Source organism: Ranitomeya variabilis, chromosome 2 (genome assembly GCF_051348905.1).
Source record: "Ranitomeya variabilis isolate aRanVar5 chromosome 2, aRanVar5.hap1, whole genome shotgun sequence".
Taxonomy (NCBI): Eukaryota; Metazoa; Chordata; class Amphibia; order Anura; family Dendrobatidae; genus Ranitomeya; species Ranitomeya variabilis.
This window is the reverse complement of record NC_135233.1, coordinates 955,728,316-955,748,306: the sequence shown is the minus strand read 5'-3', so window position 1 is coordinate 955,748,306 and position 19,991 is coordinate 955,728,316. Positions and strand designations below refer to the sequence as shown.

Genomic DNA, 19,991 nt, shown 5'->3' with positions numbered 1-19,991 from the left:
ACATTAGCATTTCAGCTATAGTCATAGCTGTCTCTTATAGATCCATAAGAGGTATGCTAAATCGAGTTGGACTCATTTTATGTTTGACACTGCACTCAATTATTTCATGCAAAGTGCCCTTATCCCATATGGATGCTGATTTTTACTTTCAGATAAAAGTGAAGGACACCACTAAGGCTATGTGCACACTTTGCGGGGTCCTCTGCGGGTTCTCCCGCAGCGGATTTGATAAATCTGCAGGGCAAAACCGCTGCGGTTATCCCTGCAGATTTATTGCGGTTTGTTTTGTGGTTTCTGCTGCGGGTTTACTTCTACTATTGATGCTGCATATGCAGCAATATGCAGCATCAATAGTAATGTTAAAAATAATAATAAAAAAAAAAAATTGTTATACTCACCCTCTGACGTCCCGATCTCCTCGGCGCTGCACGCGGCGGTCCGGTTCCAAAGATGTGCGAGAAGGACCTTCGTGACGTCACGGTCATGTGACCGCGGCGTCATCGCAGGCCCTGCTCGCACAGCAACCGGACGGCCACGTGCAGCGCTGAGAGGTGAGTATATCATTTTTTTATTTTAATTCTTTTTTTTGGGGTCCGCTGCAGAAATGCTGCGGTTCCACGGTAAAAACCGCTATGTGTGCACATAGCCTGAGGATACTCAACGTTTAATGTTTGCAATCTACTGGCTAACATGGTATAAAGACATATTTTTCCTGTAGCAAAAAGGAGATTGAGTGAGTAGTGTACACAGATCCATAAAAACAAAACAAAATTGCATGCACCATATTAGTATAATTTTTCAAAAACCATCTTGATAGAACTTAGCTCTGATTTTATATTGTACACTTGAAAGCAATGAGCTACTGTACCACAGCGAAGTGCTCAAATCAAGTTGTGCAGGCAAAAGACCTCAATAAAAGGAAGGAAGATGTAGATTACAATAGGGCTGTGGAGTCGGAATAAAATGGACAGACTCCTAAAATATAGAATACATTGGGTTCAGTAGTACAATGCAGACTGTGATGTAAATGTTTTCATAACAATTTGGTAAAGTTATGAAATGTTCTATAAGGCTATGTGCACACGTCAATGGATGCAGAAATGTCTGCACCATTGCTGCATCTCTTGGCAGGAAAAAGGCAGCTGCAAAAACACATGTTTTTGGTGCTTTTTCGACTGATTTTGAGTGAGGTCAATGGTGAAAAAAACTGGCAAAAACGAACAGACCAAATCTGTAAGTCAAAAATACTCATCGTGTGCATGACACATCAGGATTCTCATTCACTTTGATGGCATCAGGTTCAGGTTTTGCTAGCAAATCTGCATGGCAAAAACACAAGCTCTAAGGCCATGTGCACACGTTAAGTATTTTTCGCGTTTTTTTGCTATAAAAACGTGATAAAAACGCGAAAAAAAACGCTAACATATGCCTCCCATTATTTTCAGTGTATTCCGCATTTTTTGTGCAAATGTAGCCTTTTTTTCCACGAAAAAATCGCATCACGGAAAAAAAAGCAACATGTTCATTAAAATGCGGAATTGCAGGGGATTCCGCACACCTAGGAGTGCATTGATCTGCTTACTTCCCGCACGGGGCTGTGCACACCATGCGGGAAGTAAGCAGATTATATGCGGTGGGTACCCAGGGTGGAGGAGAGGAGGCTCTCCTCCACGGACTGGGCACCATATAATTGGTAAAAAAAAAAAAAGAATTAAAATAAAAAATAGTCATATACTCACCTTCGATGTCTTCCCGCCTCTCCGCTGCATGCTGCCGCTTCGGTTTCTATAGCTGGTGTGCGGTGAAGGACCTGCGATGACGTCGCTGTCTTGTGATTGGTCGAGACCGGTCATGTGACCGCTCACGTGACCGCGACGTCATGGAAGGTCCTGAACCACACCGGCATCTATAGGAACGCACGCCTGCAGATGAGTATAACCATTTTTTTATTTTTTTTATTATTTTTAAACATTCTATCTTTTACTATAGATGCTGCATAGGCAGCATCTATAGTAAAAAGATGGTCACACTTGTCAAACGCTATGTTTGACAAGTGTGACCAACCTGTCAGTCAGTTTTCCAAGCGATGCTACAGATCGCTTGGAAAACTTTAGCATTCTGCAAGCTAATTACGCTTGCAGAATGCTAAAAAAACGCGAAAAAAAAACGGGAAAAAAACGCAAAAAAAAAAAAATGCGGATTTCTTGCAGAAAATTTCCGGTTTTCTTCAGGAAATTTCTGCAAGAAATCCGGACGTGTGCACATACCCTAAATGTCTGTTCTGTTAAAGATCTGGGCTTTTAGTTGAGATGAACCTGTGCTGCACTTTATGTACATGCTCAGTAGTGACCAGTAGTGATGAGCGACTGCACTCGTTGTTCGATTGGTCTCCGAGTATTTATGACTGCTCGGAGATTTAGTTTTCATCGGGGCAGCTGAATGATTTACAGCTACTACCCAGCTTGATTACATGTGAGGATTCCCTAGCAACCAGGCAACTCCCACATGTACTTAGGCTACGTTCACATTTGCGTTGTGTCGGGCGCAGGTTCGGCGACGCATAGCGGCGCATGCGTCATGCGCCCCTATATTTAACATGGGGCGCATGGACATGCATTGTCTTGCGTTTTTGTGACGCATGCGTCATTTTTGGCGCAAGCGTCAGGGCGCACAGGACGCTGCATGATGCATTTTTTTTTGCGCCGAAAATCATGCCAAAATTGGACGCATGCGTCACAAAAAGCTGCGTTTTGCATGCGTTGTGTCGCCGACGCTGCGCCGCACAACGCAAATGTGAACGTAGCCTTAGCCTGACTAGTAGCTGTAAATCATTCAGCTGCTGTGATGAAAACAATCTCCGAGCAGTCAAATACTCGGAGACCACCATAGCAAGGAGTACACTCGCTCATCACTAGTGACCAGTGCTGTGGAGTCTGAGTCATCTGAGATTTGGCTTACCGACTGCAGACCTGTATTAGGCGGCTTTCACTCATCAGATTTTTGCCGCCAGGCGCAATCCAGCGAATTTTGGAAAAAAACGATCTGGCGAATGATGCCGTCAGATCCTTTTTTTTTCTCATAGATTTGTATTAGCGCCGGATGGCTTTGTGTTTCGTCCATCTTTCGCCGGATCTGGCGAAAATTGTTTATCCGGCGTCTGGAAAAAACGGACACTAACTTTTTTTTGTCTCCGGCGGTATCGGCACCGATCGGCGTTTGCTAGAATGGAAGCCTATGGTGCCAGGGTCACGTCAAATGACGGAATCCGGCGACGGATTCAGTTTTTTTTTCTAACTGAGCATGCTCCAATTTTTTGGGGATCCAATTAGCTGGATAAGCTAGTCGGATCCGTTGAAAAAACGGATCCGTCACATCTGTTTTTCACAATCTGTGACAGATCCGTTTTTTTCATAATTCGCCAGATTGAGCCTGACGGCAAAAAACTCATGTGTGAAAGAAGCCTTAGTAACCTATTCAACTGTTTATAGTAGCAAATTTTGTACAGTCCAAAGCCATATGGATACAACAATTCTGGTCTAAACTATATGTGAGCAGTCACACAGAAGAGTAGTGGCAGCAGATGAGGAGCAGGGACTGGAAGGACTCCTGGTGCCCTGCTTAGACATCTCTGGATGAAAAAGGGAAAATGTAGACTGGCACCTGATAAGGGGACGGTGTCATACACCCACCAACATGTGCAAAATACCAAAGAAGAAAAGTACCCCCCCCCCCCCCCCCAATATGTCACAGCCAAACACCTGAATTAGAAAAAAAGGGAAAAACTAACAGCTGTGGCCAAAAGTATTGACACCCCTGCAATTCTGTCAGATAATACTCAGTTTCTTCCTGAAAATGATTGCATACACAAATTCTTTGGTATTATCTTCATTTAATGTCTTAAATGAAAACACACAAAAAGAATTGTCCTAAAGCCAAATTGGATATACAGTTATATGAAAATGTTTGGGCACCCCTATTAATCTTAAGCTTAATGTTTTATAAACATTGTTTTTTTTGCAACAGCTATTTCAGTTTCATATATCTAATACCTGTTGGACACAGTAATGTTTCTGCCTTGAAATGAGGTTTATTGTACTAACAGAAAATGTGCAATCTGCATTCAAACAAAATTTGACAGGTGCAAAGTATGGGCACCCTTATCATTTTCTTGTTTTAAATACTCCTACCTACTTTTTACTCACTTACTAAAGCACTTTCTTTGGTTTTGTAACCTCATTGAGCTTTGAACTTCATAGCCAGCTGTATGCAATCATGAGAAAAGCTACTTAAAGTGGCCACTTGCAAGTTCTTCTCCTGTTTGAATCTCCTCTGAAGAGTGGCATCATGGGCTCCTCAAAACAACTGTCAAATGATCTGAAAACAAAGATTATTCAACATAGTTGTTCAGGGGAAGGATACAAAAAGCTGTCTCAGAGATTTAACCTGTCAATTTCCACTGTGAGGAACATAGTAAGGAAATGGAAGAACACAGGTACAGTTCTTGTTAAGGCCAGAAGTGGCAGGCCAAGAAAAACATCAGAAAGGCAGAGAAGAAGAATGGTGAGATCAGTCAAGGACAATCCTCAGACCACCTGCAGAGAGCTGCAGCATCAACTTGCTGCAGATGGTGTCACTGTGCATCGGTCAACTATACAACACACTTTGCACAAGGGGAAGCTGTATGGGAGAGTTATGCGAAAGAAGCCGTTTCTGCAAGCACGCCACAAACAGTCGGCTGAGGTATGCAAAAGCACATTTGGAGAAGCCAATTTCTTTTTGGAAGAAGGTCCTGTGGACTGATGAAACCAAGATTGAGTTGTTTGTTCATACAAAAAGGCGTTATGCATGGCGGCAAAAAAACACTGCATTCCAAGAAAAACACTTGCTACCCACAGTAAAATTTGGTGGAGGCTCCATCACGCTTTGGGGCTGTGTGGCCAATGCCGGCACCGGGAATCTTGTAAAAGTTGAGGGACGCATGGATTCCTCTCAGTATCAGCACATTCTTTACAATAATGTTCATGAATCAGTGACAAAGTTGAAGTTACGCAGGGGATGGATCTTTCAGCAAGACAATGATCCAAACACCGCTCCAAATCTACTCAGGCATTCATGCAGAGGAACAATTACACTGTTCTGGAATGGCCATTCCAGTCCCCAGACCTGAATATCATTGAACATCTGTGGGGGATCATTTGAAGAGTCCATGCTCGGCGACCATCAAACTTAACTGAACTGGAATTGTTTTGCAGAGAGGAATGGTCAAAAATACCTTCATCCAGGATCCAGGAACTCATTAAAAGCTACAGGAAGAGACTAGAGGCTGTTCTTTTTGCAAAAGGAGGATCTACTAAATATTAAAGTCACTTTTCAGGTGAGGTGCGCATACTTATGCACCGGTCAAATTTTGTTTGAATGCAGATTGCACATTTTCTGTTAGTACAATAAACCTCATTTCAAGGCAGAAACATTACTGTGTCCAACAGTTATTAGATATATGAAACAAATAGCTGTAGCAAAAAAACCCCAATTTTTTATAAAACATTAAGTTTAAGATTAATAGGGGTGCCCAAACTTTTTCATATAACTAATTCCACACTAAACATAACAAAAGGGGGTGGACAAAAGTATTGCCACTGTTCGAAAAATCATGTGATGCTTCTCTAATTTGTGTAATTAACAGCACCTGTAACTTACCTGTGGCACCTAACAGGTGTTGGCAATAACTTGCAGCCAGTTGACATGGATTGACTCAACCTCTGTCCTGTGTCCTTGTGTGTACCACATTGAGCATGGAGAAAAGAAAGACGAGGTACTGTCTGAGGACTTGAGAAACCAAATTGTGAGGAAGCATGAGCAATCTCAAGGCTACAAGTCCATCTCCAAAGACCTGAATGTTCATGTGTCTTCCGTGCGCAGTTATCAAGAAGTTTAACCCCTTAACGACCGCCAATATGCCTTTTAACGGCGGCAGTTAAGGGTACTTAAACCACAGCGCCGTTAATTAGTGCCTGCTACACACACACACACACACACACACACCAGCTGTGAGGATTTGGCAAGGTTCCAGGCAATTGCACGGAGAAGGGATCACCTGAGGATGCACACGCTGTAGCAGGCGGTGGGAGAGGGTGAGAGGCTTAGACACAAAATGCACATGCCCAGGAATCCCAGCCCCGTAGTATAAATAAATCATAAGACACTGCGGGGCTGGGATTCACAGGCAGGGCATACGTACGCACAGAGGACAGACGGCCAGCGCTCACTACGCCTGCCCAAGGCAGGACAAAAGAGCGCAGGCGCCGCATCATTTCAAAACAGCGGTGAGGAGGCTGCGCCCGGCGCCAAGAAGATGTGAGTGACGGCTGTGTGGCGTCTAAAGCAGGGGGGAAAAGACTGCCTCCTTGTCTGAAGACAAGGTATATTGGACAAATTATAAAACTGATTATTTCGGCAGTTACAGCACCCAGAACTAAAAGAATCACCTTGTTAGAATGCAGCATTACTGCTGCACAAGGTGGCTCTTTTAGTTAAAAACGCCTGGGGGGTGACAGGTTCCCTTTAACTATTTTTTTGTGAAATCTCTCTCTGATTTAAGGGCATAAAAATACAAAGTTTGAAAATTGCAAAATTTTAAAATTTTTTGCCATATTTCTGTTTTTTCATAAATAATCGCAAGTACGGTAATATTGAAGAAATGTTACCACTAACATGAAGTACAATATGTCACGAAAAAACAATCTCAGAATCAGCAGGATCTGTTAAAGCGTTCCAGAGTTATAACCTCAAATTGACAGTGGTCAGAATTGTAAAAATTGGCTCGGTCATTAAGTACCAAATTGGCTCTGTCACTATAGGGTTAAAGCCCATGGCACTCTGGCTAACCTCCCTAGATGTGGACGGAAAAGAAAAATTAACAAGAGATTTCAACGCAAGATTGTGCGGATGTTGGATAAAGAACCTCAACTAACATCCAAACAAGTTCAAGCTGCCCTGCAGTCCGAGGGTACAACAGTGTCAACCCGTACTATCAGTCGGCGTCTGAAGACCCCACTTCTTACCCCGAGACATAAAAAAGCCAGGCTGGAGTTTGCCAAAACTTACCTGAAAAAGCCTAAAACGTTTTGGAAGAATGTCCTCTGGTCAGATGAGACAAAAGTAGAGCTTTTTGGGCAAAGGCATCATCATAGAGTTTACAGGAGAAAAAAAGAGGCATTCAAAGAAAAGAACACGGTCCCTACAGTCAAACATGGTGGAGGTTCCCTGATGTTTTGGGGTTGCTTTGCTACCTCTGGCACTGGACTGCTTGACCGTGTACATGGCATTATGAAGTCTGAAGACTACCAACAAATTTTGCAGCATAATGTAGAGCCCAGTGTGAGAAAGCTGGGTCTCCCTCAGAGGTCATGGGTCTTCCAGCAGGACAATGACCCAAAACACACTTTAAAAAGCACTAGAAAAGGGTTTGAGAGAAAGCACTGGAGACTTCTAAGGTAACCAGCAATGAGTCCAGACCTGAATCCCATAGAACACCTGTGGAGAGATCTAAAAATGGCAGTTTGGAGAAGGAACCCTTCAAATATCAGGGACCTGGAGCAGTTTGCCAAAGAAGAATGGTCTAAAATTCCAGCAGAGCATTGTAAGAAACTCATTGATGGTTACCGGAAGCGGTTGGTCACAATTATTTTGGCTAAAGGTTGTGCAACCAAGTATTAGGCTGAGGGTGCCAATACTTTTGTCTGGCCCATTTTTGGAGTTTAGTGTGAAATGATCAATGTTTTGCTTTTTGCTTCATTCTCTTGTGTTTTTTCATTTAAGACAAATTAAATGAAGATAATACCAAAAAGAATTTGTTTGCAATCATTTTCAGGAAGAAACTGAGTATTATCTGACAGAACTGCAGGGGTGTCAATACTTTTGGCCACAACTGTATATAAAGCAAACAATCCAATATAAAAACATTGAAAAAGACAAACTTCTTAGGTCTCCACTAAATGTGTGGCGATCCAACCTTCATCCTAACAAATAAATATATTACACATACGGTAGTTGTCACAATAAAGGGGTAGAAAAGCAAATAGACCAAAAGATCACATATAGAGTAACAAAAGTAAGTATAGAAGACAATGATACCTGTATCCTGGCACCCCGTAATGCGTGGGGCTCATACCTTCTCCATCCTTACCATATGCCATACTTTCTGGGGTAGCACCACTTGATCACACACCTTTTATGATCTGGTATCTGTATCATTTTCTTATATACCTACCGTACTTTTATTATTCCCCAAGATAGTATAAATGTCACAGAAGGTAAAACCCCTTACAATTGTCATACTGAGCCAATGTGACGCCTGGACCAAAAAAGGTTGTGTACTCCTGATTATAGTAATGTGTGTAGACTATAGACACATTACATAACTGTGCAGTCACGTCTGGCAGAATTGAGCCTAATGTTTGCTCATAGTAGAGTCTTCCACATACCTGCCAAAGTCCTAAGCAAAGAATAATTCAAAGCACCAGAATATTGAGGCAAAAATCTTGCTTGTATTGCATCTCTGTATATCCTGATTTAAATGTATTCACCAGAGTGTACAAGCCCGGGAAATAGCGAAGTCCAGTTATACATTGTAGTTCACATGGCTGGGTCATAGGTAGAGGTTTTATATGGTGCTACCATTCTGTCTTGCACATATACTTATGGTAGTCTGGTAAACAATATTTCAAATTTGGTATATAAAAATTATTGGCCTGATTCATCAAGAGCAACACGTTTCACATGTTCTCGGAGTTGTGCTGGAGTCAGATGCTCCAGATTCCGTAAGTGCCAAATGCCACTACTCATTTGCAAGAAAACCAGACAAGTGCAATCCGATTTACAAAAAAACCAAAAATATATCAGATTGCTCTCTGACCAATGTTATTCAATGGGCTACATCTCATCTGCAATTTTTTTTCTCAGCTGAAATCATACTGAGAAAAAAATTGCAGCATGCTGCTATTTGCCGCATATCTCGGACAAGACTCACCAATGCAAGTCAATGGATGAGAGCAAAAAAAAAAAAAAAAAACGCACTGCGAGTGCTGTCCGATTTTTACACACTGATCTCCTTTGAAAGGCCGGCAATTCATCTGCCAGGCACAGTAATGTCACAGCGGCACCCAACAGGAAAAAAAAATAGGTTACATACAGTGTATACACACAGAATAGATATACAGATGGCAGTGACACATACAATTATTACAGTATCTGCAGCTTACTGTACATGTATTTAATTATTAAAAGATGGTGTGGGCTTCCGTGTAATTTTCTTAACCAATAGGGAAAGTCGACGGTTGGGGGCAGATGTTTATAGCCTGGGAAAGGTGTAATACCACTGGAACTTCCCATGCTATTCATATCGGCTCACAGCTATATACTTAGCCTTTACTGGCTATTAAAATGGGGGACCCCTTAAAAAAAAAAAAAAAAAAAAAAAAAAAAAGCAGAGTCCCTCTATAATTAATAACACGCAAAGGCTAGGCAGACAACTGCGGACTGATGTTAATAGCCCAGGAAGGGGCTGTGGATATTGGGCGCCCCCAGGCTAATTTATAAGATGCGCTAATTCTGGCGCTTAGCCTCGCTCTTCCCACTTGACCCGTAGCAGTGGGGTGATAGTGGGGGGGGGGGGAAAATGACACAGATTCCTTTGATAGATCTTAATTAAACCATACTTACGACATTGCCCATTCCAGTGACGCCATTGTCTCCTGAAAGAGAACTAAAATAACAAAAATAATTCCTCACCTGTCCGCTGAGAAGATAATCCATTTGTTCCACGATGAGTCTAGCTCTGCTGCATCTAGATGGCAGGCTGCATCTAGATGGCAGGCTGCATCTAGATGGCAGGCTGCATCTAGATGGCAGGCTGCATCTAGATGGCAGGCTGCATCTAGATGGCAGGCTGCATCTAGATGGCAGGCTGCATCTAGATGGCAGGCTGCATCTAGATGGCAGGCTGCATCTAGATGGCAGGCTGCATCTAGATGGCAGGCTGCATCTAGATGGCAGGCTGCATCTAGATGGCAGGCTGCATCTAGATGGCAGGCTGCATCTAGATGGCAGGCTGCATCTAGATGGCAGGCTGCATCTAGATGGCAGGCTGCATCTAGATGGCAGGCTGCATCTAGATGGCAGGCTGCATCTAGATGGCAGGCTGCATCTAGATGGCAGGCTGCATCTAGATGGCAGGCTGCATCTGGATGGCAGGCTGCATCTAGATGGCAGGCTGCATCTAGATGGCAGGCTGCATCTAGATGGCAGGCTGCATCTAGATGGCAGGCTGCATCTAGATGGCAGGCTGCATCTAGATGGCAGGCTGCATCTAGATGGCAGGCTGCATCTAGATGGCAGGCTGCATCTAGATGGCAGGCTGCATCTAGATGGCAGGCTGCATCTAGATGGCAGGCTGCATCTAGATGCCAGGCTGCATGGTTGGATGATGCGTCCATACAGATTGACATCCAGCAGAGAGACTGAGCAGCGTCTGCTACCCTTGCTCAGTGTCTCGCAGTGATCTACTGTAACCTGGCTGACGTCACTGCGAGCGTGAGAAAGTTCTCCTGCTCACGGTACCGTCAGAAAGGTCCAGGGAGTTCACAGCCAATGATCTCACTTCAACTTACTTAGCCAGTAAAGGCTAAGTATACAGCTGTAAGCTGATATTAATAGCCTGGGAAGCTCCATGGGTATTGCGCCCTTCCCAGAAATTAAGAAAATTACATGGGAGTCCACGCCATTTATTTTTTCAGAAAAATAATCTTTTAATAAATACATGTGCAGTAAGCTACAGAGGCACTGTACTAACTGTATGTGTCACTGACATCTTTATATCTATCTATTCTATGCGTATTGTGATAAAGTCACTGGTAAAGTACTGGAGGGGAGGAATGTGTTACTACGCTCAATGGCATCTCCTCCAGCACACTACGTGCTGTGACGTTTAAGCTAAGTTCCATAATGGGCTGGTTTTTATGTGAACATCCATAAAGTGGGAGGAAGGGTGTCCACCTTATCTCACCAGCAGAGCCTATGCCACAGTATGCCAACAGGACCTGTGTGATGTCACTGTCATGTGTTCAGTCACATGGGGGGGGGCTGAAATAGCTAGGCTCTAGAGGTAGTTTTTGGTCAGCAAGACTAGAGAGGATTCTCCAGAAAGACTGAACCTGTGTTTCTCCAAAGCAGGAGGTTACCTGCAACATATGGACTATGTTACAGCATTTTGCTTTACTCGTTTTCCAGTTTTTGCCCGAAGGGCTGGGTTTACTTTCCCTTTCTTGTTGGTTTATGCTGCCATATAATAAACCAACTGAAGACTTAGGGTATCGTCACACAGTGGCACTTTGGTCGCTACGACGGCACGATCCGTGACGTTCCAGCGATATAGTTACGATCTCACTGTGTCTGACACACTACTGCGATCAGGGACCCCGCTCAGCATCGTACGTCGTAGCAGATCGTTTGAAACTTTATTTCGTCGCTGGATCACCCGCTGACATCGCTGCATCGGCGTGTGTGACTCCGATGCAGCGATGTCTTCACTGGTAACCAGGTTACTAAGCGCAGGGCCACGCTTAGTAACCCGATGTTTACCCTGGTTACCATTGTAAATGTAAAAAAAACAAAACACTACATACTTACATTCCGGTGCCTGTCACGTCCCCAGGGGTCAGCTTCCCTGCACTCCTCCTGCATCCTGTGTCAGCGCCGGCAGGCCGTACATCAGAGCACAGCGGTGACGTCACCGCTCTGCTTTACGGCCGCGCTTACACAGGATGCAGGAGGAGTGCAGGGAAGCGGACGCCCGGTGACGTGACAGGCACCGGAATGTGAGTATGTGTGGGGTTTTTTTACATTTACAATGGTAACCAGGGTAAACATCGGGTTACTAAGCGCGGCCCTGCGCTTAGTAACCCGATGTTTACCCTGGTTACCCGGGGACTTCGGCATCGTTGGTCGCTGGAGAGCTGTCTGTGTGACAGCTCTCCAGCGACCACACAAGGACTTTCCAACGATCACGGCCAGGTCGTATCGCTGGTCGTGATCGTTGGAAAGTTGCTGAGTGTGAAGGTACCCTTATAGAGACAGTGTTCCTGTTTTCTAACCTCTGTGTACCACCGAGTTAAACTACCACAGTATATACTGTATGTAATCCATCTATTCTATCCTGTCGGGTCCTGCTGTGATTTTTCCTGTATGCGGCTGCTGAATGTGTGTGTGTGTGTGTGTGTGTGTGTGTGTGTGTGTGTGTGTGTGTGTGTGTGTGTGTGTGTGTGTGTGTGTGTGTGTGTGTTTGTGTTTACGAATATTTCCTTTGAAAACTGTGTCTATGTAAAAGCTCATGTTAAAAATCGCATTTGAATCGGATAGCAATCGCACCGCTTTTGGATATAAATCAGATGGCTAGGTGTGAAAAATCGGATTTCACTCACATGACACTGTTTTTTTGGTCCTGATACACATATGGGTATGAGCCGTAAGAAACATTTACACTGCTCATCAGCAATTGGACAAGAGACAGCTGTCCCACTCACTTTTTTGGAGCTAGGATAAAATTGTGTGGATGCTAAAAGTTGCAAAATTTAGCACATCCTCATGCTACACCAACAGTTTGAGAGTTTTTTTTTTTGTTTTTTTTTACACCAGTAAAAGCTTTGATGAATCAGGGCTAATATGTGTAGGAATTTGAAAACTGCTGAAAACACAGTTTTGGAAGTCTTCTAGGGTTATTTTTATGGCCCAGCTACAAAAAAATAAAAATAAAATAAATTGGTCCAAATGACCAAAATCTGTAGAGAACAGGTCGCCGCTGATATGCACCCTAGACTATATCAGGGAAGATAAACCACTACTGTATAGACTTCAAGGGACAAATATACTGCGCACACATTCCCAATTTGGTTCTGTGATTTCTCTTGCCTTGAACTGGATATTTTTTGCAGATATTTGGAATGTCTAAAGCTTCGCCCCCATAAATAGCTTATTCCTAAAAATGTGATATTTGTATAAAGTCTGATCTGTGTTACAAGTAAGGGAATATAACTACTGCAGTCTTGGGTTCACCTCCCACTCACGTACGAAGCACACAGTATAATGTGCACATTGTGAGCAGAGATCTGCAGGAGATCCGTACATACAGCGAACTAGAGAAGCACGCACAACATTTCTAAAGATCTTTGTGCTTCACAGGTAAGTGGCAAAAAGCAAACGCAATTTTCAACAGTAAAACAAACATGTTGAGTAGTTTACATTTCTTATGTGAAGTGGCTCCCTAAAAGAAATTAACCAATTTTTACAGTCTAGATCAATAACCAAAGAAATCCAGGACTAAACTGGAGGTCCCTAAAAGCTGTCCTGTACACCCTATAGTACAGAGGTTATGACGAGTAATGTTAGAAAGTCTAAGCTGTTATTGGATAAATTTCAACCCATTTTCCTACTAAAGGGTACCTTGTATTGCATTACCATAAGATGCCGGAAGTAAAGAAAAAGTGGCCAAACGCTCATCCGTACACTGCACAATACTTGGCATACAGTATATCTGGGGACGTTTTTCTTTCAATGGAAGAAAAAGGGATTTTTGGTACTCACCGTAAGATCTCTTTCTTGGAGCCTTCATTGGGGGACACAGGTAACCATGGGTGTATTCTGCTGTCGCTAGAAGGCTGACACTAGGCAAAAAAGGAAAATAGCTCCTCCTCAGCAGTATACACCCACCGACAGGCACAAAGCCCTTCAGTTAGTGTTAAAGCAGTAGGAGAAGCAAGCAAAACTCAACCTATGTACCAACCCAACAACGAAGGCACATAGGCCCAATAGAGGTATAAACAGTTAGGGAGGGTGCTTTGTCCCCCAATGAAGGCTCCAAGAATGATTTTACAGCAAGTACCAAAAATCCCTCTTTCTTTATCGCTTCATTGGGGACACAAGTAACCATGTGTCCCAAAGGAGTCCCAAGGTCGGGAACAGAAAAAAAGAAAACAGACTCAGGTCGGTCGGTGCGCAACCACCACATACAGAACCTTCCTTCCCAGGCCTGCATCAGACAAGGCATGGGTATGAGCCCTGTAAAACGTTGCAAAGATAACCAGGTCACGGCCTTACAAATCTGTAAAGCCGACGAGGCCTGGTGACGAACAGCCCAGGAAGCCCCCAACGCCGGCGTGGAGTGAACATTCACCTCCAGAGGAGGCTGTTTGTCCTGAATGCGGTATGCCTCCAATATTGCCGAACGAATCTAACAGGCAATAGTGGACTTAGAAGCTGGGAGACCCTTATGAAGACCCTCAGAGATGACATACAAGGCAGAGTGGTGAAATGAAGGACGGAGGACGATAAGGAGGTGCCAGGTAGGCGACTCTTTGAAGAAAAGTCTTTACCAGGAAAGAAGACATGCCAGATCTTGTTGCAAAAAAATTGACAGAGCGGAAACCTGCCCCTTAAGAGTACTGAGCGACAGACCAGAGTCAAGACCCACATGTAGAAAACCAAGGATGGAAGGGAAAGAAAAGGACATCGGAACCAAATTGTTGTCCTCACACCACCAGATGAAGGCCTTCCAGTATCTGTGGTAGATACACGAGGATGCCGGTTTTCTCGCCCTGATCATGGTCCGAATGACCTGATGGGAGAAACCAGCCTGCCTTAGGACTGCTGCCTCAATGGCCCTGCTGTTAAACTCAGAGAATGTGAACTCTGGTGGAAGAGGAGGCCTTGGAAGAGAAGATCCGGAAGGTCTGGAAGCCTCCAGGGAACGTCCATGAGAATGTTCACCAGCTCCGCGTACCAGGCCCGTCTTGGCCAGTTTGAAGATATCAGGATTACGGGAATTCCTTCTGCCTTTATCTTTTTAACGACTCTCGGAATCAAGGGGACAGGCAGAAAAAGATAAGGCAGTTGCAATTGGGACCACAGGATTACTAGAGCATCACAACCAATGGCTAGCGAATCCTGGGATCTGGCTATGTACTGAGCAACCTTGTGGTTCATCTGAGATGCCATCAGGTCGACATCCGGTGTGCCAAATTTCTAGCATATTAAGTGGAACACGGCGGGATTGAGAGACTACTCGCCTGATGCGAGACCCTGACGACTCAGAAAAATCGGCCACCCAATTTTCCATCCTCGGAATGTGTACAGCTGATATGGCCGGAACGTGACGTTCCGCCCATCACAGAATCCTTGCTACCTCTGCCATCACCTGTTTGCTGCGAGTCCCTCCCTGATGGATTATGTAGGCCACGGCGGTGGCGTTGTCTGACTGTATGCGGACCGGCTGGCCTGCGAGGAGCGTCTGCCAGCTGCGAAGGGTAAAGAAAATTGCCCTGATCTCCATTCCAGAATGCTGCACTTAGTGCCGGGTGTCAGCTTTCAGAATCAGCTGAAACCCGACGATCACGATGCAGTTAGAATACGTCCTGCGCCAATAAAGCCCAGGGCGCGTGAAAGCATTATTACTATGTAGGAAAGGAGTTTGCAAAAAAAAATTAAAAATCAGCATAGATCAGTTATTTAAAAACAGACTAAAAAGTTGTGTCTGCACAATTTGCTAATGGATTCCTGCTGGATCAATTCTAACTGATCACTACTGGACATGTGAACACATCAGAAATTTAACGTATCTACTATAAATATGCCATAGGTGTCACAAAACTAATACACCTTTCATTTTTATTGTGGCCCTTGAATTTGTCATACTGAACCAATGTGGCCATGAGATGAAAAAAAGGTTGTGCACCTCTGCTCTACCCGATATGTCTGCATAATGTTTATTTAACTGTACAGAAAAGTGGGCTTTCCAATAATAGAGGATCACCATAAAAAGATTATACCATGCAGTAAAAGATTTGGGGATTTATTTTTTTTGCCAAGTTTGTACCTCCTGGGCCCTTATCAGACAGTGGTCACAAATACTACACCAAGACTAAAGGTACCTTCACACGAAGCGACGCTGCAGCGATAGCGACAACGATGCCGATCGCTGCAGCGTCGCTGTTTGATCGCTGGGGAGCTGTCACACAGACCGCTCTCCAGCGACCAACGATGCCGAGGTCCCCGGGTAACCAGGGTAAACATCGGGTTGCTAAGCGCAGGGCCGCGCTTAGTAACCCGATGTTTACCCTGGTTACCAGCGTAAAAGTAAAAAAAAAAAAAAACAGTACATGCTCACCTGCGCGTCCCCCAGCGTCTGCTTCCTGATACTGACTGAGCTCCGGCCCTAACAGCACAGCGGTGACGTCACCGCTGTGCTTTCACTTTCACTTTAGGGCCGGCGCTCAGTAAGTGTCAGGAAGCAGACGCTGGGGGACGCGCAGGTGAGTATGTACTGTTTGTTTTTTTTACTTTTACGCTGGTAACCAGGGTAAACATCGGGTTACTAAGCGCGGCCCTGCGCTTGGTAACCCGATGTTTACCCTGGTTACCAGTGTAAAACATCGCTGGTATCGTTGCTTTTGCTTTCAAACACAACGATACACGGCGATCGGACGACCAAATAAAGTTCTGGACTTTATTCAGCGACCAGCGACATCACAGCAGGATCCTGATCGCTGCTGCGTGTCAAACTAAACGATATCGCTAGCGAGGACGCTGCAACGTCACGGATCGCTAGCGATATCGTTACAAAGTCGTTTCGTGTGAAGGTACCTTAAGATCGAGCACGGTACCTCTTTTTTCTGGTGATTAAAGGTTGTATGGGGGCCTTGATGCAACTACTACATATAATTCTGCATGACTGTACACTTAGAAGTGTGTAACTTTTTTCCAATTGAGTATAACTGCTAGAAATTACTCTAGCAAAGAAACTAAAAGCTAAACCAAAACACTGCACAATATGCTCCATACAGACCATACCTTTTAGTGACATCTGTCTGTTCTGTGATAAGCATGGGGGGGCTTACTGGTGGCGCTGAAGTCAGAGGTTCAAGAGCCACAATCCAATGCTTTATTTCCTCAGAGTTCATAATGTCACTTTGTTGTCACATGAACAAAGTACATTTTAATTGACAGATCTTAGAATAAATATGTCATGTTTAATAGGTTATGCAAGAGAAGTAAAGAGCAAATGGCCCAATGGCCTAATTAAAATATGTAATAAAGGATAAAAACCTTGAATAATACAGATAAAGTAGGATGCCAACAAAAGTGCCCCTCAAACACAGTACGATACCCCCATAGTGAATTCCTCCACACAAACGGTATGATGAGCCTACTGTACCCCCCCCCCCCACACACAAAGTATGGTGATAAGGCCCACACAGTTTAATGGGATCCATGCGGCACTCCACACAGTATAATGGACCTTACATAATGAACCACACAGTAAAATGGGCCCCACATAGTGCTCCATGCACTATAATGGGCCCTGCATTGTCCTAAAAACAGTATACACTGTGTGCAGAATTATTAGGCAAGTTGTATTTTGATCACATGATACTTTTTATACATGTTGTCTTACTCCAAGCTGTTCAGGCTTGAGAGCCAACTACCAATTAAGCAAATCAGGTGATGTGCATCTCTGTAATGAGGAGTGGTGTTGTCTAATGATATAAAAACCCTATATAATGTGTGCGTAATTATTAGGCAACTTCCTTTCCTTTGGCAAAATGGGTCAGAAGAGAGATTTGACAGGCTCCGAAAAGTCTAAAATTGTGAGATGTCTTGCAGAGGGATGGATGCAGCAGTCCTGAAATTGCCAAACTTTTGAAGAGTGATCACCGAACAGTCAAGCGTTTCATGGCAAATAGCCAACAGGGTCGCAAGAAGCGTGTTGGGCAAAAAAAAGGCGCAAAATAACTGCCCATGAATTGAGGAAAATCAACCGTGAAGCTGCCGAGATGCCATTTGCCACATTTCAGAGCTGCAATGTTACTAGAGTAACAGAAAGCACAAGGTGTGCGATACTCGGGGACATGGCCAATATAAGGAAGGCTGAAAAATGACCACCTTTGAACAAAAAACATAAAACGTCAAGACTGGGCCAAGAAATATCTTAAGACTGACTTTTCAAAGGTTTTATGGACTGATGAAATGAGAGTAACTCTTGATGGGCCAGATGGATGGGCCAGAGGCTGGATCAGTAAAGGGCAGAGAGCTCCACTTCGACTCAGATGCCAGCAAGGTGGAGGTGGGGTACTGGTATGGGCTGGTATCATCAAAGATGAACTTGTGGGAACTTTTAGGGTTGAGGATGGAGTGAAGCTCAACTCCCAGATGTACTGCCAGTTTCTGGAAGACAACTTCTTCAAACAGTGGTACAGGAATTAGTCAGTATTGTTCAAGAAAAACATGATTTTCATGCAGGACAATGCTCCATCACATGCCTCCAACTACTCCACAGCGTGGCTGGCCAGTAAAGGTCTCAAAGAAGAAAAAATAATGACATGGCCCCCTTGTTCACCTGATCTGAACCCCATAGAGAACCTATGTGAGATCTACAGGGAGGGAAAACAGTCCACCTCTCGGAACAGTGTCTGGGAGGCTGTGGTGGCTGCTGCACGCAATGTTGATCATAAACAGATCAAGCAACTGACAATCTATGGATGGAAGGCTGTTGTGTCATCATAAAGAAAGGTGGCTATATTGGTCACTAATTTTTTGGGGGGTTTGTTTTTGCATGTCAGAAATGTTTATTTCTAAATGTTGTGCAGTTATATTGGCTTACCTGGTGAAAATAAACAATTGAGATGGGAATATATTTGGTTTTTATTGTTATAGTTGCCTAATAATTCTGCACAGTAATAGTTACCTGCACAAACAGATATCCTCCTAATATAGCCAAATCTAAAAAAACGAAACACTCCAACTTCCAAAAATGTTAAGCTTTGATATTTATGAGTTTTTTTGGGTCGATTGAGAACATAGTTGTTGATCAATAGTAAAAATAATCCTCTAAATACAACTTGCCTAATAATTCTGCACACAGTGTAATGAGCCCCATGTTAAAAAAAATAAATACTCACCTCTCCTCGTTCCCCTGCTGCTTCAGCCTGAGCCAGCGAGTGGTCTGAAGCTCTTCATTGCTTGGTACTGGGGGCACGTTGTAATGACATCATCGCACCCGCTGCACTGAGACACCAGACGCAGAGTGATAAAGATGGCTGAGGGAGTGTCAGTTGAAGCTCCGTCATTCATCATTGCTTTCAGCTGAATCGGAGTCCAGGATGCAGACACAGCTGAAAGTGCGATGCCAGGCAGAGGGCCCACCCCGGCGTCACAGGCCAAATATACTCACCCTGGGGCGAGAATTGGCCCATGGGCTAGAGTTTGACATACGGTATGTGGTATATATATCATGCTGTTAGTTTGGGCCAGGTCTCCGGAGAATTGCTGGTGTTAGGCCGGAGACACACTGGTGCGAGATACGGCCGAGTCTCGCTGGTTAAAAGCAAGCTGTGGCACCTGCACTCCGGAGCGGAGCGTGCAGCTCCATGTGTTCCTATGCGGCCGCACGCTCCGCTCCACAGTGCCGGCGCCAGAGCTTGGGTTTCACATGCGAGACACGGACGTGTTTCTCGCATGTGTGATCCCGGCCTTATGGAAATTGCAATCCTTGTAAAAAAAAACATTGAAACGTGGATGCATGAAGCCCGAGGCCTAAAGCACACAGCAGAGCCATACAACCGACAGGTGCTACCACACAGGCGTTGTGGGGGGCTTGCATATAGCTCTAATCTAACCTAGAAGCAATGATTTGGGGGGGAGAAAAACACTGTACAAATGGCATCTGATAGAGCGTACAACAGTTTTGTTAGATCTGTATAGAATGTAACAGAAAAAGCACAGTATTATATATACACACAGGTTTTAGGCATTATACCTGGAGAATGACAATGGCTCACAAGCCGATAATGTGAGGGGATAACCAATTATAAGCAGTCCAGGGCAGGAAGCATTAGCTGAAATACACAGGGCCAATGAAAGTACCTACGCTAATTTGCCATATGACA

General features: G+C 44.2%; 1 protein-coding gene across 3 annotated transcripts in view; it reads right to left on the bottom strand.

The window, feature by feature from the left end:
- The window catches only part of U2SURP (U2 snRNP associated SURP domain containing), a 112,112-nt gene that overhangs the window by 78,392 nt on the left and 13,729 nt on the right, over nucleotides 1–19,991 (bottom strand). The window lies entirely within an intron of this gene.